This window comes from Triturus cristatus, chromosome 3_1, assembly GCF_964204655.1.
Source record: "Triturus cristatus chromosome 3_1, aTriCri1.1, whole genome shotgun sequence".
Taxonomy (NCBI): domain Eukaryota; kingdom Metazoa; phylum Chordata; class Amphibia; order Caudata; family Salamandridae; genus Triturus; species Triturus cristatus.
In genome coordinates this window covers 719,713,162-719,737,093 of record NC_140583.1, presented here as the reverse complement: position 1 = coordinate 719,737,093, position 23,932 = coordinate 719,713,162, and the positions used below count along the sequence as shown (strand labels likewise).

Genomic DNA, 23,932 nt, shown 5'->3' with positions numbered 1-23,932 from the left:
AAGTCTTAGGCAAGAAAATACCTACTTCCCAAAAGTGGTAGTTTTACACACAGAATGTAAAAATAATCGTCACTAAAAGATGCACTTTAATATTTGGAGTTTAAGCATACTAAATTCGACTTTCCTATCATGTTTCTTGGGTCAATTAGGATTATACCAATTCATACAGTCAATTTACCATAGGGAGCATTTGCGTTGTGGCACTGAATGGCAGTGGCATAGCGCCCAGAGCATCTAACACCAGCAAACACAGAGGAGACAAAAGCGAAAAATGGAAGGGGCACCCACGCCAACGGTGCCAGGTCTAACAACCCTGCTCCCCATTGGAACAGTCCAGCCCGAACTGCCAGGTCAGGTCCTCCCTGGACCGGAAACAAGTATTCTCAGGCCAGTTTTGGGGTATCACCCCTCTTCAGCCAGGCTATCTTGACTCCAGTGGCATCTTGAGAGGGCTGTTCCATCTATGCTTCTCCCAGTTGGGTAGAGGCAAGATTTATCCCAATTTATATTATATCATGCATGCGACCCATACTGCCCGAAAACCCCCAACCACTGCTGGTAGGATCTCAGCCGGGCGTTTGACGTAGAGAAGGATATCAGCATATAGGGAGAGCCTTTCATCCTGTCTCATCATCACAGCATCGGAAACCCAATGTATCCGGGTGGGCCCAGACCATGCATGCCAGTGGCTACAGCACTAAGGCAGATAGTAGAGGGGATAAAGGACAGCCCGGTCTCCTTCCCCTCCCTATGGAAAACTCCGCCGATGTTTCCCTGTCCACCCTGACCGTAGCGACTGGGTCGTTATATAGGAGTTCTATTCACACCAGGCATTTGGGACAAAATCCAAACCTTATTAGAGCTTGTCTCGGAAAGGGCCAATGGACAGCATCAAATGCCTTCTCTGCATCCAATGACAGGAGCAGGGCTCAAAAGAATCCACCTGCATTGTCAGGAGGAGCTTTTTTTTTTAGGGACTACACTACTGGTGAGTTAAAAAATCCTCTAACTTCAGGGAAGACAAACTGAATTTGGATCTCTGTCTCTGAAAGCAGAGCAAATGTGACAAGATAACCAGATTTAAAGGCATCTTTATTGCTCACAAAGTGAAAGAGGAATAAAAATGCCATTAAATTGTTATCTTGTCACATTTGCTGGCTTTCAGAGACAGAGGTCAAAAGTCAGCTTATCTGATTACATTTACTTTTCTTTCTGTGACTTAAGTTAGAAGATTATGTAAAGTGAACTGTGAGAATTGAGCTGTGCAAAGCATGTTAAATGAAAGGCTCTAAGAAGTCGGGCTGTTTTCTAACGCAACACTGAAATAGCTAAGTGAACATTTCAAATATATTTCACTAGTTATGAAGACCCAATTTTGTAATTCTGTGTTGAAAAAAATATTTTTATAGGATCAAAACAAATTAGAACATTTTACTTGGAGATGTGCAAATTTTTAATATTTTTGCTGAACCCCAATTTCCAAAAATTGTTTATGCGCTATTATTTTTTTTTTTTTTTTTTTTTTTTTGTCCTCATTTGCCTAACCCACAATAATGGACAGGCCGACCGCCCCACTCGAACACAGATTAGTGTAGTGGTGGCCTACCAACTCCAATATGCGAGGGGCTTTCACCAACTCCAACTAGGCATGTTACAGCCTACAGGACCATTAGTGGACCAAGACACACAAGAGCCCGGTCCAGGGAGTGTTCAAGGCATAATCATAGGACCCGGGGAAAAAAAAAAAAAAACCCCGGACACTATCGCCATTCGATCAGCAAGTTCCAAAAAATTAGATTGTGTTTACTGCATGATCTATTAAGGTCCGCTCTAGATGTTTCGTATAGAGATGAAAGCCACCCTGAATGTAATGGGGCTGTTTTCTCCGTCCAGTGAATACAGATTTGTCTTCTGGCCAATAGCATTGCATAGAAGAGGAAGGACCGTGCCTTGCCAGTGATGTTGTTGTCCAAACCAAAGATGACGAGTGGTAAGGTTATTGACAAGGATGCGTTTAATATGGAATTTAGGGTGTTCTTCACTTCTTCCCAGAAGCCGGCGATGACCGGGCAGTCCAAGAACATATGTACATCGCAGGCCTCGCTGTAATTACATTTGTTGCACTTTTTATCTGGGAGAAATTTGGAGAGTCTCAGCGGGGTTATATATGCACGATGTACTGAAAATAGATGATTTCGTTTTAGCCATGATGGTTTTACTAATTTATGAAGTAAATCAAAGGATTTTAGCCAGAGCTCTTCACAATGTAGGCCAGGCACCCCCCCCCCATAGCTGGTCTGGGAGAAGGAACTCTCCGTCACTTTCCTCCAACAACTGCCAATACCATTTGGCTACTTCTTTCCCTCCCACTGGAAGTTCCACTAGTTGTTGTTCTAGGATGCTTACCTTCCCTAGGTGAGGGTCAGTACGCTTTTGGGATCTAGCCCAACTTTCCAATTGAATAAATTTGAATCTGGAAAGCCCGGGTCCTACACATTCATATAGTTGGGGCCAAGCTATTAGAGCCCCTTCCTTAAATAGCTGACCCCATCTCCTGATACCTGCTTGTTGTATTATGGAAGACAGACTATCCTTTAGGCATAGAGGGAGGCCCGGCGAGTCCCAGATTGGAGAAAAATCCGAGTAGTAAGACATCCCTAGTCTCTTCCTGATGCTGAACCAAGTTTTAGCCCATGAGTGTAAAATTTTTAGCTTGATTTTTTTGAAGAATTTCTGGCTCCCAAATTTGAACAAAAACCCCTCTGCCGACAAATTCACCCCCATTAACATTGCTTTGTATATCGACCCAGGTTGAAGGTTAGATGGCATTTTTAAAAGCATCCTAGAATGTGCCAACATGAATGCCCAGGCGTAATACAGTAGATCTGGCAAGGCGAGCCCACCCTTCTCCCTTCTTCTCCTCAACTTCTTCCAAGCTATTCTGGTTGATTTATAGTTCCATATGAAGGAGTTTATCTCTTGTTGACATTTTTCAATTAATTTGGGATCAAATGCCAGAGGGATCGCATTAAAAATAAACGTAAACTTAGGGAGTATGGACATTTTTACCAGGTTCACCCTACCCGTTATAGAAAGTGGCAGATGAGACCAAGATTTTAAAAGTTTTTTAGTCTCGATATATAATCTATTTAGATTGGTTTGTCCTATACTGTCCATTTCTTGAGTAATTCTTATGCCCAGATATCGCATAGATGTGGAAATATTTACCCCCAGCTGTATATCCGGTAAGTTCCAGACCATTATTTCGCTCTTACTGGAGTTAATGTCGTAACCAGAGATAAGACCAAACTCTTCTGCTCGTTTGATGACTACGGGAAAAGCCTTTACTGGATCTGAAGTAAAGATCAAAATGTCATCCGCATAGAGAGCCACCCGTCTTTCCCACTCTCCAAAGCTAAAAGATGGAATATTAGCCTCCTCACGCAAAAGTTGGGCAAATGGTTCTATGTATAGATTGAATAGGAGAGGGGAAAGCGGGCAGCCCTGCCTCGTACCTCTGGTTATATTAAAGGAGTCTGTCAGAACCCCATTGATCAATAGTCTGGCCGAAGGAGTGGTATAGAGCTGCTTTATAGTTCTACAAAAACCTTCCCCACAATTAAATTTTTTGAGTACGTCTATGAGGTAGAGCCAGTTGACTCTATCAAATGCTTTAGTTGCATCCAGAGTTAAAGTGGCCCTAGGTAGAGAGAAGGCAGTAGCGATATCAATAGCTCCTATTAGTTGGTGTGTTAAGTCGGCTAATTGTCGACCTTTGATGAACCCTTTTTGATCCTGATGGACTATAGTACCAATAACACTCGCCAATCTAGCTGACATGATTGTTGTAAAGATTTTATAATCGTTATTTAGTAGTGATATCGGTCTATATGACCCGCACTCGAGGGGAGATTTCCCCGGCTTCGGGATAAGTATAATTGTGGCCTCCCCCCAAGATTTGGGCGGCGACTCCCCATCTATTAAGATGCCATTAAATAGGGACATCAATACGGGGGCTAAGACATTTTCCAGGGATCTATATATCTCCCCTGGTAGCCCATCTGGACCAGCCGCTTTCCCTTTTTTTTGTTGATGTATGGCTTTAATTACCTCCGCCTCTGTGATATCGGACTCCAAGGCCTTACTCTGAATTATCGAGAGAGATGGGAGGGTAATGGCTTCCAGCCAGCTGTCTCTTGCTTGCTGGTCATTGGGGAGAGCCTCCTTGTATATCTCTTCGAAAAATTCAAAGAAGGCTCTCCCAATTTCTAATTGGGTGGATCTTGTCACAACCTCACCTTCTATCCTAATTTCTTTGATGAATTTATTAGCTTGATCTGCTTTTATTTTCCAAGCTAATACTTTTCCTGCGGCTTCACCAAATTCGAATTGGGAGGTTTTAAATGCTTCCCATCTTTTATTTACTCTCTCCTGTAAGATGTTATTAAGTTGTGAATTTAAAACGGCCAGTTTATCTTGATCCTGTATTGTTCCTAGGGGACAATCAATCCTTGACACTAGATATTTCATCTCTTGTTCAAGACTGGCGACCTGCTCTCTATATGTCTTCTGCCTAAAAGACGCTCTGTTGGTAATCTGACCTCTTAAAAAGGCCTTAAAAGTTTCCCATACAGCGGTAGAGCCGGCCGAGTCCCTATTGATATCAAAGAAAATTAAGGACTCGGTTATTAAAAATTTAACCTCTTCATCCTCAAGCAAGAGAGTCCGGTCAAAGGACCAGGATGAGTGTTTTGTAGAGCTTCCCTGTTTTAAAGAAAATACCATTGCAGAATGGTCTGAGAGGTGCGAGGGAAGATAATCTATCGTAACAAGAGTGTCCTTTAGGCAATAGCTAAAAAGTGCGTAGTCAATTCTTGACTTATGTTTAAAACGGCTATTCCGAAGGGACACCCCTAATTTATTACCCGCCCTCTCTCTCCATACGTCCGCCAACCCAAGTTGTGTCATAATTGATAGGATGGAGCACCTGGATTTGACAGAACTACAAACTCTAGATTTCACCGATTTGTCCAACCTAGGATTGAGAACGATATTAAAATCCCCCATCCAAATTACTGGATCTTGAATTAATGTTAGATGGTTCCTGATCACTTCCAAATATGATGGGTCATCAGCGTTGGGGCCATAATAGCCAACTAAGGTAAACATCTGAGCATCCAGCGCAACTCTCACTAATAGCCATCTCCCTGAGTGATCTTCTCTACATTCCAAAATTTGGGCTTTGGCAGATTTTTTAAAAATAAATATGACCCCCCTAATATTGGCATTATGATCTGTTGAGCAAAATTTGTCAACCCACTTATGTTTCTTTAACAAAGCTGTGGCCTCTGTTTTAAGAAGATGTGTCTCCTGGAGAGCTATCACCTGCGCCTGAGAGTCTCTCAGATATTGTAAAATACAGTCACGTCTACCTCTCCCACGCAGAATTTGGATCTCTGTCTCTGAAAGCAGAGCAAATGTGACAAGATAACCAGATTTAACGGCATCTTTATTGCTCACAAAGTGAAAGAGGAATAAAAATGCCATTAAATTGTTATCTTGTCACATTTGCTGGCTTTCAGAGACAGAGGTCAAAAGTCAGCTTATCTGATTACATTTTCTTTTCTTTCTGTGACTTAAGTTAGAAGATTATGTAAAGTGAACTGTGAGAATTGAGCTGTGCAAAGCATGTTAAATGAAAGGCTCTAAGAAGTCGGGCTGTTTTCTAACTCAACACTGAAATAGCTAAGTGAACATTTCAAATATATTTCACTAGTTATGAAGACCCAATTTTGTAATTCTGTGTTGAAAAAAATATTTTTATAGGATCAAAACAAATTAGAACATTTTACTTGGAGATGTGCAAATTTTTAATATTTTTGCTGAACCCCAATTTCCAAAAATTGTTTATGCGCTATTATTAGTAAAACTACATGTTAGTGGGAAAGTTTTGTGGCCATTTCAATGGAAAATATCCTATCTGTAAATGACAATGCACTACCACATCATGCTTTGGTGATATATATTTATGAAAAGTAAGTTTTTAAATATGAACTGGGAATTATTACTGCTCCTGTCTACATGACAATGCTATTAGTAAACTACGAGGCAAGCTATGAATCATTTGTACCCTATGTATGGGCTCGATTCTTGTTATACATGTAGCAGGCATTTAGTCTAGTAAATAAATAGTTTTTTTGTACAGCAGAAATAGTGAACTTGCATATTTGAAGGTGCTTTCTTATGTGATAGTAAAAAGGCAGCTCCATAAGACAAAATATGTGTCTAGGATCACACAATTTGAGACCTGTTCACAGGTCAAGTACATTACAGTTAGATCGAGTAGATTACAAAACTTTCTAGACCTGCAGATCTAGTAACATTATTATGATTTTTCGAGCCCTGAGGAGTAAATGTGGGTCGTACTTTTTCTGTGCCACTTCTAGCCAGTTATATAGACTGCGAAGATTAAGTCTTGTCGACCTCTTGGACATGAAGACCAATTGATATTTGTGAATCAGGGGAGTTATCACAGTTTTAAGCCGCACGGCCAACATCACTGCCAACACCTTTGTTTCTATGTTCAGGAGTGAGATCGGGTGGTAGGAACTACATTTTGTGGGAGCTTTCCCAGGTTTGTGAATCACCACTATTGTGGCGCAGCAGAAATTGGGTGGGAGTCGCTCCTCCTACACCCCATGTACATATTGAGCAGGTATGGACCCAGGAGCTCTAAATTCTTGAAAGATTCAGCTGGTATACCACTGGGGCTTGGGGCTTTACCTGTTTTGAGTTTGCCAATGGCATCTTTCACCTACGGGAATGGTATTTCCTTTTCTAAAGCCCCACGGTCTTCATGCGTTAAGGTTGGAACTAGCACCCTGTCCAGGAATTCCCTGATTTGGGGTGTGTCAGCTAGTGGACAGGCCTTATAGAAGTCTGCATAATATCGGCCAAACTCCTGGGCTGTCTCTGGGGCAGTGGCATTGCATTCTCTATAGTCTCCCTCGATAGTGTGTACCCACCGGGCCTCCGCCTCCTTTTTTCCCCAACCATGCCAGTAACAAACATCTTTATCTCCAGCATCGTATTAACGATGTTGCTTAGCTAGGATCTGAACTTTCACTTCACTATGGGCAAAAGACTGGTAATCTTTTAAAACGGTTGCTATCATATGGAGAGAGGAGGAGTCTGCCTCAACCCCAGGCTGCCGTTCTAGTTCTAGAAGACGCCCTTTCAGAATTTCCATTTCTCTTACCTCCTTTTTCTCCTTATGTGCTATTATGTTTTTCGCCCTGTCCCTGAACACTGTTTTATAAGCCTCCCATAATGTGACCGCCAACTGTAGTGAGTCTTTATTTTAATTGAAATACAGTACTGTGTCTACCCAAGGCTCCAGAGAGACAGTCTTGCCTCTCAATTCCCAGGAATTCAGTCTTCAGCTTCTACCCATTTTAAGGCGTCGTCCGCTGAATGTGATCCATAGGGGTGAGTGGTCAGACAGACATCTTGCCAAGTATTCCGCCTGTCAATCTCGGCCACCTCTCCTGCTGGAGCAAAGATGTGTTTAGTCTCAAGAACACCCTATGAGTTCCTGAGAAATGGGAGTAGTGTCGATCCTCCGGGTGTGAGCAGCGCCCTGCTAGGGGCGTCTCTTTCAAAGTGGTTTGGGTAGGCCTAAAGCGATCTAGGTTTGGGCTAAGGACGTCATTGAAATCTCCCACAGCAAAATATAGAGAGGAGGTGATTTCTATGAGTATTCCAGCCACCTTCTCCATAGTTTGTTTTTGCAGTCTCTGGGAGGGCATACAGGCTGAAAAGGGTTACAGTTTTTCACCCCATGTCTCGGTAACTGCTGTATATGTTCTCTTTGGCCCTATCCTGGATTTTTTGTTCATGTAAAGGGCTTATTTTTTTAATGAGAATGACTACCCGATGGGAGTCACAGGTAAATCCGGCATGCACCTACTTGATGTATGCCCTCCTGCCCAGAGAGCCACAGTGTGAGCCTTGCAAGTGTGTCTCTTGCAGGAATACTACTTCCAATCTCAGCCTCTTGATGTAAGCAGCCACTAATTCTCATTTTATTTTATTGCCCAGCCCGTTCACATTCCAGGTCAATATGGAGTAAGTGTTACCTTCCTGCATCCTTGTCCTATGTCTGCCGCAAGTGTGTGTATTATCCATCCCCACTGTGTCACCATCACCAATGCTGTGTCTGCATCTGTCTCAAGTCCTCTCCTTGTGTCTGAACTTATAACTCTTCCTACCCAACATAGCAACCTTTTTAACTGACATACCCTCCCCACTCTACCCCCTCCTGCCCCCTGTGCTCTGTTCCGCATATGTCAACATTACAACTGTGTTGCAGGTCTGGCATAAGAGATCTGTCTCCCACCTGACTACAAACTCCCACCCTGTCAATCAATAACTCAAAATAATTGCGGGTCAATCCAACCTATAAGTACATAAAAGTAGGGTTAAAGAAAAAATAAGAGGGAGAAAAAGTAACAAGGAACAAACACAATCACACACACTCTCTAAGGCTCTACCCTGTAGTCATTTCTCTTGGGGGTTGTGTGAGCAAGAGATGTGTGTCCATGGGCTCAACTGTGCATCATCAAGGGTCTGGCCGTCCTGGGTCCGGGATGTCTGTCTGTGACTGCAACTTCTCATTAATGGCGTACTGTTCCAGTTCCGTGATTGCTGCCGCAAGTGGGTGTAGTCCTTTTGTATCGAAGGAAAGTTAATTCTCCCCAAAGCCGGATGGGGAGGTCTTCAATAGTTCAAATCCTTGGGGTCTGTCTGTATTCTCGCTCTGCATCAGACAGCCGTCACCCTCTTCGGCCTGACCCCCTCATTGGATACAGTGTCTGTGCTGTATCAGTGCGTGGGTCCCTCTACCTCTCCGCCGCTGACTGTCCCTGGGTCTCGTGCCGGTGTTCAGACGCGGTTGCTGGTCAGTTCCCTGCCCCCGGTTTGATGCGAGTCGAGGCCTCTCCTCGAGCCAGTGCCAGGCCTCTTCTGGCGTTTGAAAGACTTGAGGCTTCCCTTGGTATAGGACTTTCAGCTCTGCCGGGAACAACAGCATATTTTAGAGTTGGAATATTCTCAGTTTGGACTTTACAGAGTCAAAGGTTTGGCGTTGCACTTCCCGGGTGTAATCTGGGAACACCATCATTTTTAAGTTGTCGCAGTGGACTTACCCTTTGCAGTGTGTTTCTCTGAAGATCATGTCCCAGTCTAGGTAGTTGAGGAATTTCGCTATTATTGTCCGAGGTCGGGCTCCAGGAGGCGGTCTTCCGCCAAATGCCCTGTGCGCCCTTTCTATCACAAAGCACGCTAAGAAATGATCAGAGGGGATTGTGTCCTTTAACCAGTTATTCAAGAACATGTTGGTGTTAGTACCTTCCACCACCTCCGGGAAGTCTACAAAGCAGAGGTTGTTTCTTTCTGCGCTGTTTTCTGCAACCTTTAGACTTCACACAATATCACTGTGTATATTAGAGCTCCCTCGCCCCCTTCTGAAGATCTTACTCCATGTCCTCGACGTCCGAAAGACTGGTTTCGTTCTCTGTTGCTCTCTCTGAGACGTTTCGCAGGTCTTGGCACAGCAATGAGACTTCCGCACACACCTTGCCAATCTTACGCTCCAAAACTTCCCTCAACGTCTGAATTGCCTGAAGTAGTGTAGCGTTATTCGTATGGGATGGGCCCCTTACTCCGGGTCCACTCCGGGGGTTACATCCTTGGTTTAGCGGGCTATCTTGCCTTGGCGAGGGTACTTGGTGTCCTTATCTTTCGCCATGACTCTAGAGGATCAGAAGGTGCTGCCGCATCAGGAGGAGGCCTAGTATCCCCCAGCCTCTCATACCAAAAGTATCTGGGGGCGGGCGGAGTATGAGGATTTGGCTATGGATGCCAGGAACCATGATCGATACACCATAGTCAATCAATATCGCATATCAGGGTAGAGTTTGTCGAAGGTCCAAGACGGCTCCCAGCAATCCTCTTCTCTTAATGTTGATAGTCTGGAGCGGCAGGAGGGGGGAGAAGGAAGCCTCTGTAACCTGGACTGCTAGTGGTGTCCCCGCTAGTGTCCCTTGTGTAGACTTGGAGGTGGCTGCCCCTGTATTTTCCCGTTGGCCTTATGTCTCTCACCACCATAGAAAGTCTCCAACCTTCAGGTCTGGGCGCCGTAGCCACGCTGTCCACTTATATTCACCAGGTCTTCCGTCTTGAAACCCTGTGTTGGCAACCACACCCCGCTCTTGTGCGTTTTACCGCTACACAGCCATATATTGGGTCTCACAAATGGTAAATAGTCGCAGGGGCGGTTGGGGGGGAGTGGGGAAGAAAGGGGCGGAAAGCCCAAGCCAAGTGATGGTCATTAGGGTGTTGGTTAAAAGCCAGGGGTTACACCTTAAATACAGTCAATGCCCCTGTGCCAAGCGGCTCTGAGTCGCCTCCGCGGCCCTCAAGGATGGCCCCTCTACTTCTGTTGCACCATCCACGTCACCTCTGTTGTCAACCTCTCAGCGGCGCAGCGTCGACCGCATCTCCTAGTGGTACGCTGCCCGCACTCGTAGCTTGCCGTCCTGCCTATTCAGGGCCAGACCTGGAAGAGTCGGCTGTCCAGGGTAGGGCACCTCTGGTGCACGCGGCCCTCCCTGGCACCTGCTAGTCTCCCGGTGGACGGCTAGATTACTTGCGGGCCCAGGCAGCAGGAAGCACTTGTGTCTTCCTCAATCCACTGGCAGGTTTCAACTGCTGTCTTGCTCCGATGCAGCAGGATGTGGGCATCAATCGGAGCATCCTACCCTCAGCTGGTATTCAATCTATCGCTGTAGTCTCCAACCTTTACTGTAATAGGAGCTACTTTTTCTCAATAAAAATCATCATGAGCTACTAATATTAGTGTTGTAAGTGTAACCACATCAGACGAGATTACATTAGAGGCCACGATATACAAGAGTACCAGCAGAGATTACCTCGGTGCCTCGGGGGGGGGGGGGGGGTGGCAGCAGTAATGTAAACAATGCTTTGTCAATTTGGAATTCCCTGGCACCAAGGTAATACTATTAGTAATAAGTCTTTACATAGTCACTTGATTTATCACTGAAATACCACCTTTAAATACATTTTGTAAATTCAACCATTTTTCGTCAAGCATCTTATGAGCTCTGAAAATACACACATTCTCGTCTCAAATACAGACTTTTTAATTCTGGTATACACACGAGAGCTACTTACTGGTAGCTGGAGAGTTACCACTAGCTCACGAGCTAGTTGGAGAAGCCTGATCTAGCGCCATTGCAGCCTGCAGCTGCTCTCCGGCATTTCTAATGAGGGCCCGGTAGCACCGCACCTCATGTTCCGGGGCCCCTCCTCAACGTCGCCGGTGGGCCAGGTCGCGATCTCGGGGATCCAATTGTCTGCACGGCCCTACAATTTCAGCAGGCTCCACAGAGAGCCGGCGATCCGGCCAAAGCACCAGCACCAAAAAGGCAGACACCATCTCAGCTCTGACCTGTTGTGACTGCACAGTCGAAAGTTGTAAACCGGCTGTGCTGAGCTGAGGGGCGTGACGCTGCGGGAAGCATCGAGAAGCGCTGTGAGAGCTCTGACCTCTGTTGCAGGAAACTGCGGGAGGCACCGAGAAGCGCTGAGGGAGCTCTGACCCCCACGACTTCATGCTTCCGCTTCACTGCGGCCCCAGGCTCCAGCACCCCCCAGAGCCTCCAAGAGCTTCTGTTCTTCATTAGTTTCCCACTTTGCTTGCTGTTGCGGTAGCGAGTGCAGTAGCCGTAGTTGGCTCCCACTAAGAGCGAGCCCCGGGTGAACCGCGGAGGCGACCCGGCTAGGTCTGGGTGTGGCTCGCCCGGCATGCCCCACTCGCCGCTCTGCTTGGGGGAGACAGGAGGACAGAGAGGAGGAGCAAGGATTGCAGACGCTGGTGCAGGCGGAAAATGTCAGGGGGCCAGACTCCTTTTGCTTCTACCCACTGCATATGGTAAGATTCACATCCCCTTGCACCCCCTCATCCAGCTTAATAGCTTTCTCTGTCCCGCTACTCCGCGCACCTCACCGCATCTTACTGTTTATGCCTGTTAGGCCCTCCAGACTGTGTACCTCACGCGCGGGCATTGCCCCCAGTGCATCGACCATAGTCCCCTGGAGCTACCTTTAGCTCCCCCCAGACTCTTCCTGATGGGTCAGCACCAGCCTCTGTCAGGTGTTATTTCGGGGCATACAAACGACATTGAAACTGACAAAACGGGCAAACCACAACAGAAGAACCATAGCCGCTGCTTTGTAACTGTAGGGGAGGAGGGGGGCCCGCCTTATCCCGCCTGCTTCGCCCCTGTTCGACCTAACTTACGCTCTTTCTAGTTTCAACCAGCTTAAGACTCTTCACATAAATTGGCCTCCTTTACCATATCCTACTACAAACAGGAAGGAAAGCTGTGGCCCTACTAGCGGCCTCCTCAGCACAAGTCTTAACACCAACCACTCAAAGGAGCCACCACAAAACAAAACGCAGCGAAAAAAGTGGGAGAGGGCTATAAGGCTCACCCAGGGTACCCTTAGCAGATGCCGTCAATTGCATCCAGGCCCAATTTCGAGCACCGGCGTGCGCAGAGGCATAGAAGGAGCACAGTAAAAAGTACAAACAGAGCACAAACCCCTTTTTTTATCAGGGTTGAAATTGTCTCACAGACTATTCCACCTGTGTCGTGCGAAAGCTCTGTCAAAATAGAAAAATGATTCGTCTCCACATGTATAACCTCTGAAGAGCTAACACGATAAAACTGATTTCAATGCCAATTAACTCTGACCCATTACAACGAGTAGATTTACTGTCAAGCGTAGCTCGTGAGGCCCTAGACCCTGTAAACACCGCAAGTATATTAAGCGAAAATGGCAACTGGACTTGCAGACAACCGGGAGACACTATGGCCAAGTCCCCTGGAAGCCCAAAGGTAATTTCCAAACCTGGCAAATGCTTTAAGCAGAGCAGCAGGAAATCCACCACTGGCAAGAATAGAACAATTGATGACTTTTTCAGTAAAATATCTCTATCAACCTCTCAGTGCAATGCACAACATGTACAAACACCAGAGGCAACATGCTATTTAATAACTAAGCACGAAAAACGAAATACAACCTTAAAATCCTCCTACGAAAGTAATATGATGATATCCAGACTGAGGGATCAAAATGTAGCTACTTCTATAATAGAAATTTCTTCTGCAGACCCAGCAGACAGAATTTTTGTAGGACTTAATCCTACAGAAGGCAGCTAGCCCGAAGCACCACAGGCTAAAGTTCTACAACTCCAAGAGCTACAAATCCCCACAAGATGTCTGAAGCCGCTACGCCTAGTCATCGCACAAATGCATAATGAAATGCCACAAGAAACAAACATCTTCAGACCAGTGAAGGGTGCTTACGGGGCCTTGGCCATTCCAACAGAGCTAATCGGCTCGGAGCAGAATACAAGAACTTCCCAAGATTTTAAGCACACAACACCAGCCCCTGAGGTCTACAAGCAGATTACAACCACTGCCTTTGAGCTGCAACAATTTGAAATTCAGCAATCCCAGCCTTATGATTTTAGTATAACATGAGATAATAGCATCTACATTAGATCAGTCCAGTTAATGCCACAGTCCCCTAAGAAGCAACACGAGCTACTGGCAACAATTGATTGTCTATGGTCGCTACAAGAAATGCACTTACTTGGCAGTCAGAGAAACTCGAACTACAACTAGACTTGATTCAAGCTCTAGCCAGGTTCCACAGCCAAAATGGCGGCTAAATTCTCTAGCATGGAGCAAAACAAGCAATTTATGAACAAAACCGGAAAAGGAAAACCACCATGCAACTGCCACAACATAGCAGAGAAATTATGCACCTTACCCAAGACTTTAACATCAATAATCTCAGACTGACAACAATAATTTTACCACTATAACCATCATGGCTCAATGACACTTGCTCCACCACTGGCACTATTAAACCTTTCAATAATACAAAACATGGAGCCAGTATCAAGCGCTGGAGTGCTCCTGGCAAACCAACTTTCAGAGAATGCAACTATTACTGCCACTACGATAGGGCCACCTGGAACAAACCTTTGTAATGTCAATAAGGCCACTGAGGCCAACGTGACTCAATAGGAAGCACATTGGTTGAGGACCTCTCCAAAAGGTCAAAACAAGGCTTAAAATAAAGCTAAAGAACAAATGTATAATGAGCAGTCGATTGAACAAGGCCCCAAAATTAGCGAGGCCAATAAAGTGTACCCCCTTTTCAAGACTAGAGGTACAGGAACGAACACAGCAGACTCAAAGGAAACTACTCAATTGACATACCCAGACCTCTCGATTTTCCCCGGCCGAGGGCCGAGTCGGATCCCAGGATGACCAAAGTCCAGTAACAGCAATATCTCCTCAGGATATTCCTTACCCACCCACGCGACTAGTCACTGCCGGACTCGCTCATCTTAGCAAATGTTTAGGTCAACAAATTTGGGTGGAAACAAATTGGGAATCAGTATCCCCCGTGTCGGTCGTGGGGAGTCCAAATCTCCATCTAGTAAAACCGGACAGTGACAGCCAACCTTGTTAGGATCCCATTCCCAGCCCTCCACCAAACGAACTAGTAACAGCTCTCTACACACGTACCAATACTCAATACAGTGGAAAAAGTAGTGATCTCAGCTCCACTAAATTGATACTAACACCGCATTACAGCTTAAAGGGCAACTGCGACAGCGTTAATTGCGCCAATTTACTACGTCTTTTTAAAGTCATCACAAACTTGACCAATATTACTACAGAGGACATTCTGAGCATCGAATTCAAAACACAGTTGGAGCGTATTAATTCCAGCGAGTCCACAATAATTACACTGAAATCACCCGTACTTGTGGAATTAATTATGAGCAACAAAATCGCCTTTGAAGACTGGGGCATTGCGCTGTCAATACCCACGAGACCAAAATACCTGTTCCTCCTAAAGTCTCAAAAAGAATCTCAAAGCTTTGCTTACCTACTTATAGTGTTCTAAGGAGAGTAGGGCACCCACAATCAACCTTGACACAATAAACAACGACCATATCATGCCAGCTTACAAGTATAGGTGTACATCCTAGAAATGTCATCATGGGGCGCGTGGCGGATAAGAACAATCAAAGACTGGAGCTCGATAGCCCCATCTTTGACCAGTAATAGACAGTATCATTCCTAGCACCAGTAAACAACCATCTAACTTCAATACAGAATTAAAGATACTTTCATTGAACGTAGCAGGACTGTCCAGAATACTCAACCTGCCCTTAGCAAGATCCCTGATTGCATCCCATGATGTTCTGTCCTTTCAAGAAACGTGGTCATTAGGCCCAATATTCATACCAGGCTTTTATGAAATCCACCGTCCTGCAAATAAAACAATACCTATTTGGAAGGCCTTCTGGCTGACTCTCAATATACCTCAATATTGGATTAAAATGAAAACTAAATAAACTTACAACTGAAAATGGCATGATACAAGCTATCGCAATCGAAAACGCAAAAATCACAGATTGTAAAACAAGAATAACACTGAGTAACCTATACTTCAATAGTTTTGGCTCAGACCAGGCCAGAACGATGACACACCTATGTGATTCCTTAGGAGGCCTCCTCTGTGGCCACCCCATCAACGAGATAATAATTTGTGGTGATTTTAATCTCCACTATCTTTGGGCATCAACCTTTAAATTCATCTCTGCAGAAACGCCATCTGGTCAACTATGGAATATGCTCAACAGACACAACCTTAAATCCATCCAACATATACTAAAACAGAGCCATTTTAATCGTCATTTCCCGAAAACCTTTAGAGGAGTCACCACAGTAGACTACATATTTACAACAGCTATCATAATGGAGCAGCTGGTGTGCTTTAAAATCCTACCATCATCCGCGAGCGACCAACTTCTGCTCTGTATATAGTAACAATTAAAAACTACGAGGCACAACCGCATGAAGACAACTGGGTCATCCAGAGGGGACGAAGCCAGTCAATTAATTAGTCGAATAAAATGGGGGCCAAACTCCCAGGAAAAATGTAAATCATGGAAAGCCATCTGTACTCCAACTCTCAAGTTGCAAAATGGACAAAGCCTTTTAGAACATTGGGATACCATCATTGTAGGAAAGTAGGATCTCCTTTTATGGTTACCCCCACTTTTTGCCTGGTGCTAAGCTGTTACTGACTAGTCTGACTGGGATCCTGCTAACCAGGACTCCAGTCTATCTGCTTTCTCCCTAAATGGTTGTGTTCAGTACTTAGGTGCACCCCAGATTGGATACCCTTATAAGTCCCTAGTATATGGTACTCATGTACCCAGGCCATAGGTACCCCAGAGTCTACCACGCGCTGAATCATGTATTATGCCACCCATGAGAGACCATTCAAAATGGAACTACAGGCCTGCCATGGCAGCCTGTGTAAGCTGGTGCTAGCACCACTTTCTAAAGATATAAGTTTCCTATATCTAGAGTCTCAGCACTTAAAACCTATGTCACCCCTATAGCAGGCCTTTTCAATCTTGAAGGCAGGGTGCTTGGTTCTAAGTGAGAGGGTGCCCCTGCATGAGCAGGACACCCCTGCAGTCTACGGAGACCATTCTCCGTGGTTGTCAGTGATGCAGCCATGTACTATATAGAGGGGCACCGCGTAATTACACAATGACCATCAAGAAAACGGATGCAACAAATCCTATCATGTTTGGTTACAAACATGTTGGAATCATACCTCCCACACCTTAAACAGTGTGGGAGGTTTGACTCCAAGCACTGGAAGAGCTCTCCGTTAGGCTCTCAATGTTCCTGACACCAGCCTTCTTGACCCGGATAGCACAAAATGGTTGCTGCCGCCCAGAGACACAATTCTCCCCTCCTGCTGCTGAGCCAAGCTCGAGCAGGGGAAGGCAGAACAATAGGCATCCTGTCACAGGGAGGTGTGACCACCTCCCAGACAGGATTTAGTGTATTGGGATGGGGTGGGTGTGCTTCCCAGTGCCACTCAGCCTGCATGAGGGGCACATTTGGTGTCCCTGTGCATAGTCCAGTTCAAACCAGTCCTGGGAGCCATTGGCTTTCACTCTGGGGCAAAACTGGACAGTGGACATGGGAGTAACCTCCCTCCTGTCCAGACCCTCCCCTGAGAGGGTCCCCTGATCTTCCCAACCCTTTCCCTAGGGTACTTAAGGGTTTACCTAGGTGTAGTTCCCTAGATTCGCCGTAGGATAAGATTCAGATCAGACACCACTGCACTTCTACAATCTGGACTTCGTTTGGGCCTGACTTCATCTCCCTTCCAGTCTGCTGCATGGTCTGTGACTCTGCATCATACAGAAGCCTTCCAAGGCATGTGAAGCATCAAAGACACATGAAGAAATCTCCCTTGGAGTGAAGAAGTTTCTCCCCTGCATTTGCAGGCACCTCAGCTAAGTCGACTGGTCTGCAGATCCTGAGCTCTTATGGACTCCGTGGGCTCTGCAACACAGGTGGTGATTTTACACAGCTCCCAAGGCCTGTGCTGCCCTATCACCAAGTTTGAGGCCAGTATCCCTCGTGGGGGGTTGCAATAACCGAACCTCTGTGCACTGCGTCCAACTTGCAGTTGCAAAGTCTTGTTGGTTTCTTGCCAAGAAGATATACGGGCTCCAACTAGCCCCAACCTCAAGATTCTCCTGTGAACAGAATCTTCAGCCACACCGCATTGTGTGCTTCGTGGCCTGCATTTTTTGGTGAGCTGCTTGGGGTCCTCTCGCAACTCCAGTGCCTCCGGCCTGTGGGTCCACTTGAGGGTCACACTTGTTTCATTTGGGCTCCCTTTGATTGCTCAGGGCCTGCCCTGACTCGCCTGTCTTTGGTGAGTCTCCTGGACCTTCAGGGTCCATTGGGAAGGGTCCTTAATCTTTGAAAATCCAACCGCGACTTACACATAGAGTTGTACGGAGCCTGTGTCGTATTCCCACACTGCACACGCTCTCCGTGGGGTCCCTATCTACTCACCTTGGGTGGTTCCTTGGGGTCCCAGCACTTCTACGTCCTCTCAACATTGTCTTGACTCCGGTTGTGGTTTTTATACTACTTTCTTAGTATATGGTTTGGTCCCCCCCTCGGGCCTCTGTGTATTTCGTGCTATTTACTGTGTTTCTTTGCTAAAGTATTGTGTGCAATGTGCATATATCCGGGTAGGAGATATTGCTGTGTGTTAGAGAGTGTTATATAATAAATACATATTTTTATAAATACTTTGTGCGGTTCTTTTTCACTTAATCTATACTATAAGATTGCATTCTAGTAAAACAAGCTGCTTTACACTCCTTCTGGACTAAGCCTAAAGGCTGCTCTCCTCAGATACCACTTAGAGAGCTTTTTAAGGTTGTCTAAGACCTCTTAAATCATCATAAGGGTTGTCTGGAATGGTTTAAGGTGTCAACTTACATAAGTGTACAACATATACCACGCCAGCTTCTCACAATCATTAATAAAATTCACATTGTAGTTAGTCCCACAATTTTCCTTTGTAGTCCCAAGGCACGATCTTCTCAATACAAGAGCCCAATAACAGCCAGTAAGCAAACGATTTCCAGGCTGCAGAAACTACTGATAAAGACATATAACCAATATACCAAAATCAACTTATACCATAAACTGAAGGAACAATTAAAATCATACAAAATGCTGGTTTGGTCGATTAAACGAGAACAAATGGAGAAAGAATGGCTGGATGTATAATCCATTCTAGGCAAAAATAGCCACATTGAACTGTGGAGCCACATTAAAAGTAAAATATCTTATGATAGCACACGCTCCAACGCAATCGACGAGGAACAGTGTATACAGCATATTAATAAACTGTACGTAGCCAACACTTCCATCCTTCAACCAAACATCGACTCGAGCTCAGACTCCGCTGTACTCAACAATGGATGGAATTTTACGGCAAAACTTATTTCAAATACCTGGTTGAGAATTATCTACGGGAGCTCCAGGACCAAATGGCATTCCAGCTCAACTTTTAAAAAATGACATACAACTATGGACTGCAATACTGTCTCCATTATACCATTGTTGCTCAATGTCCGGCCACATACCAGAAAGCTGGAAAGGCTTGATACTTTACCCAATTTTCAAGAAAGGTGATAAACTGGTCCCAGGCAACTACCACTTAATTGCGCTGTTGGACATTGAAGCCAAGGGCTACGCTTCAAGTTTACCTAAAGACCTGGAGTTTTGGGCGGAAGAAAATGAGCAGATCCCGTTTCGTCAAACCGGCTTCAGGGCTAATGCGTCAATGTCCGATAATATTGTGGCCATATCTTTTTTAATTCAACAAACACTTAGTCGCAAATCCCAATCATTATACGCATGTTTTATCGATTATTCCGAGGCCTTTGATTCAGTTGACCGGAACATTCTGTGGCAGAAATTACAGGACTGGGGTATTCCAAATCATCTGCTGTGGGCAATAGTGTCACTGAATACTTCCACCTGGGTCAAGAGTAAGTTGGCTGCTACACAGACAACAAGGAAAATAATCACAAATAGCGGATTAAAGTAGGGGTGCGTCCTGCTCCCCCTTTTATTTAACTTGTATACAGCTGACTTGTTTTTAGCCCTAAAACATGCTAATCTGATTCCTGCTAAAATTGGGTATTCATAGATAACATTACTACAATATGCAGACAACATTGTGCTAATGGACCACTCGCAAACTGGGATTAAAAAAACCTTGAATGCTCTTCATACATACAATGAAGTAAATAAACTGACAGTTAATGCGTCAAAGACAAAAATTGTGGTATTCGGACGAAGTAATAAGAAAGGAAGTGCCACCTGGAGCCTGGGTCCCCTGACCATCAAAAGGTCAAATGTCTATAACTATTTTGGTGTGTGGCTGTCAGCAAAGGGCGAACCTAAAACCCATCTTAGTCACCTGAAACTGAAATCCGCGTGGTTCATTATAAGATTAAGCCACCTCAATACAATTTTAGAGAGCCCGTCTACCAAATCCATTTAATGGGTCCTTCAGGCCTCCCTCCTACCAGCACTCAACTATGGCCATGAGGCATTCCTGGAAACTGTCACAAAATTACTTGATACATTTCAACTCCAACCCTGAAAGAGAATTTTTAGACTCCCGGCTTATACAAGAGGCTACTTGATAAGATTAGAATTAGGCCTTGAGGCCCAAATGTGGTATAACATGGGAGCAGTTTTAAAATACTACTACAGGATCATTAAGGCTCCTCCGAATACCTTGAAATCCATTCCTCAACAGATTTTCACACTAAAGCCAAACCTATGGTTAAACTGTTTAACCAAAGAAGTGGATACACTTCAAATAGATCTGTCTGTGCTAAACAACAAACTTTTGTCACACTTGACTTAAACGGCAAATAAATGTACATACAATACTCGCCGGTCTGGCAAAACTAAAATCCAAGAGCACTCCTGCATTCGCTGCAGTGGCCGCTTCACACAATACTGTCTACCCTTTGCAACTGAGACCACAGCCATACCTTCGGCTCGTAATCGAAAGGACATGTTAACAACAAATCATGGCTGCAAGGCTGATGTGCCTACAAATCAAAGAGCTGAATCCTAAATGGCCCTCCCTTTCCTTGATTATTAAGTGCAGACTATGTAGATATCAAACGGAAACTTTTAGCCACTTGCTGTGCTGTTGTCCTGGCCTTCTGAATGCTCGTTGTGCCTTGCTAAAACCTCTGTTCCGTAAAAATGGGATACAAACTTGCAATGAGGCCACAGACCTAGTTTTTAATATAGTGGAGCCATGCGACCTAGAAAAATTTGGCAAGTATATTTCCCTGCTGCAAGCAGTTCTTAAAGGCTCTGATAAATTGGATTAACACCCTAATCATTATCCTGAAGTTCCACTAACTTTAATTTTGTATCGTAAAATTGCGAAACCACATGTCAGATTTGCATGCCTCGTAAGCACAGTAATGTATATTTAGTCCATATGGCTCTGAGTAAACATTTATTCCTAGGCATTACTTGCCACTTTTAGTCCCCTGCTGGGCTATTCAATTTTAACTCTATTCAAGATACCATGTACCTTATGCACAGTTTGTACAGTCCTAGCACTTTTGCACATTAATCATATGGTTTTTGTATGGATCTTGTGTATGAATTGGCAATTTTATGGGAACTATAATGACATTGATCAGAATTTTAAGCTCTCATACGTAATTTACTTGTTTTCTATCAATGTTTCTATACACTAATTGCAAAAGATTTTAATTAATTAAGCAATAAAGGATCTTGACTGACTGACCACCTCGGCCTCCTCTGTGTCAGAGTGGTTGGACGGCTCACTGAATCTGCCAGGCGTTCACCGCAGTCCACCACACTGTGCCCCCGTGGTCGGGTCCTGGTTTGGCGTCCCAGCAGCGGTAAGACAAGTCAGGAACTTTTCAATCTATTTTAGAGAATTTGGTGCTGGGGGAGGGCACTCATTACCAAGCAGAGTGGAGTGAGCCACCATTTTGAGCTCCAGCAGACAACTACTGAGGTGTCACAGGAGCACCGGGGATTGTAATTACGTTATATGAATCTGTGGGACAGTGCTGGCAAACGTGATTTTAAACTGTTTTGTAGGTGGGATTTATGTGTCTTTGCCCATTAACACCAAAAGTATGAGCCATAATGTATTTCACCCTATATAATGAGCCTTACCATAGGGTGTTGGGCTCACTCTTCCTGATCTTTAGAAAGTGATTCTCTGTCTTTCTGATCTTTGACTTATTTGTTGAGTTGAAGGTACAAGTGTCTGGGAGCGGACGGACCCAGGTGTAAACATGCGATGGTACTTTTGATGTATGTGTGAATATAAAGGACATCGCTTCCTTCCCAGACCAGGATGCTGGTACCTCTTAAACTCTAGGGTTAATATTCCTTTCAGCACCCAGGTAGGACTCACCAGGTTTATTTGTTTGTTAGTTTATGTCTCTCAGCGATTATTCCGCCTGAGAAAGTTAGCGATCTACAGACCGGAAGAATTCCGCAAACCTGTTAAGGCTACACTTCAGAGCAGAAACATTTTGGCTTAAGAAAGACGGTTTGAGCCATTGTCCTCAAACATACCGTCTCAATTCGGTTTTTAGTATACCTGAGGTCCCCATCATTAAAGGTGATATACCGGGGAATCTGAAGGAATTTTTTATTAATCTGGATCCCATCATTGTCCAGTGGGTTTTATCTGAGAACTCCCTCCTGTCAGGGTCCATCAGGAGGTCGAGTTCACCCTTGACGTATTATTCTACCAGGGTGGGCAGGGATTGCCCATGATGAGGCATAACACAAATAAGTGTGTAAGGCTTCCTCTTGCATAAGAATGGTCTTTCCTCATTTTCTGACAGGAATTCTTTGACGTCCATACTTTGGACTTTGACTTGTATCCCAAAAATTGGGAAACAGTCTATCTTTTCTCTTTGTGGAGCTACCGTACCCTTGTTTTGACTGAGAGTTGAATTATACTTGTTCTGCTAATTCACATATTACATTTTATTCTGAGCTTCATGCCTTTATATGACAAATGACTAAGTGACCGACTCTTTGCCATTTATTTGTTTTCTGTAATGCCTTCTAATTTTTCAGTAAATCTTGATGGTTTTCATTATAATTCTTGTCAGTCTTTATTGTGAGACCTAATGTTCTTTACATTTAACTCTTGAATGTTATTTGATATCGAAATTACATCTTGACCAAGTCCAGCTATACAGCAAATACGGATCATGCGTGTGCGCCATGACATAGGCCTCTCTCACAGATCGCTGGCTTGTTGGACCGGGAGGGGCAGCCAAAGCACAACCCTCATAGTGGTGAAAGGTTACTGTTTTTACCAGGAGTTAAGCAGCATGAGCGTGGTGGTCCTTTTTACCTATGTCACTGGAGTGAGACCTACAGGCTCACTCGGTAAAAAATTATGCTGCTGTGTGCTTAACTCACCCTTGGCCTACATCAGTTTGGTAAGCAGTGCTGAGCTTTGCAGGTTCGTTAATACATGTTTCAGGCAGAGAAACTGTTAAATGCCACAACCTAGCAGTAGAACTTAAGGCCTCTAATTTCAAAGACTTTGATGTTTGCAAGGCAAAGGATAGTTTAAAATCAACAAATATAATTCATCTGATGTTTCTAACAATGTTTTAATTTCTACATCTTCAAAGTCTGTCAAACAGGTCAAGAAACAGTTTCACTCAATCCAGCAGAAGCACTCATGTCTCTTTACTCAAGGACACTGACGATTGCAGGCTAATGAACTGTCTAACAACAACATACACAAATCTACAACTGTTCCTTTCCCCCCCCCTCTCTTTGTTTTACTTTGCTAATTTGCATATGCAAAAGCTGCGGCCCCTGACGACGCCTGAAAAACGAAACTGTTCTTTAACATGCCCTAAGTTGCATATGATTTTATTCACAATATATGTTTATATTTAAATTATTTTAATTTATCTAAATAAAACATTATTTACACTTGCACGTTAAACTGTTAATGAAAAACAGAAATGAGTGGAAAGAATTAAAGAAGTTTGAGGACATGTGGTCAAAGACGGAAGGGGTTAAGGTGAAAAAGAAAAAGTCAGTGGAGCTGAAGGAGGTGTGAGTGAGTGAGTCTGAGTGGAATGACTTGTGAGTTCCCCTTGAGAGAAATACATAGAGGAGCGAATGTGCATGTTCCTTGGAATTGTTTTTCCTTCTTAGGGCTCGGCTAGCGAAGGCTGCGCTTGCGTAGTCTCGCTCGCGAGATTTCATGTTTTTCATAAGAGGGGCTTGAACCCGCCCCTCTTCTCGCTCTTCTCAATTGTCTGGCCTCTTAAATGCTGTTCAGCCATTGGAGT

At 44.5% G+C, this 23,932-nt stretch overlaps 1 protein-coding gene and 1 long non-coding RNA gene across 2 annotated transcripts in view; one reads left to right on the top strand and one right to left on the bottom strand.

Moving 5' to 3' along the window:
- The window catches only part of LOC146860850 (GTPase HRas), a 307,708-nt gene extending 296,167 nt beyond the window's left edge, over window positions 1–11,541 (bottom strand). The window contains exon 1 of the mRNA XM_085644811.1: window positions 11,254–11,541. The gene's annotated coding sequence lies outside the window, so the exon portion shown is untranslated. The remainder of the gene's footprint in view (window positions 1–11,253) is intronic.
- A 131-nt stretch (window positions 11,542–11,672) lies between these two features.
- Window positions 11,673–23,932, top strand: part of LOC146860849 (uncharacterized) — a 52,074-nt gene continuing 39,814 nt past the window's right edge. Inside the window, exon 1 of the long non-coding RNA XR_014978882.1 lies at window positions 11,673–12,013. This is a non-coding gene — a long non-coding RNA (uncharacterized LOC146860849). The remainder of the gene's footprint in view (window positions 12,014–23,932) is intronic.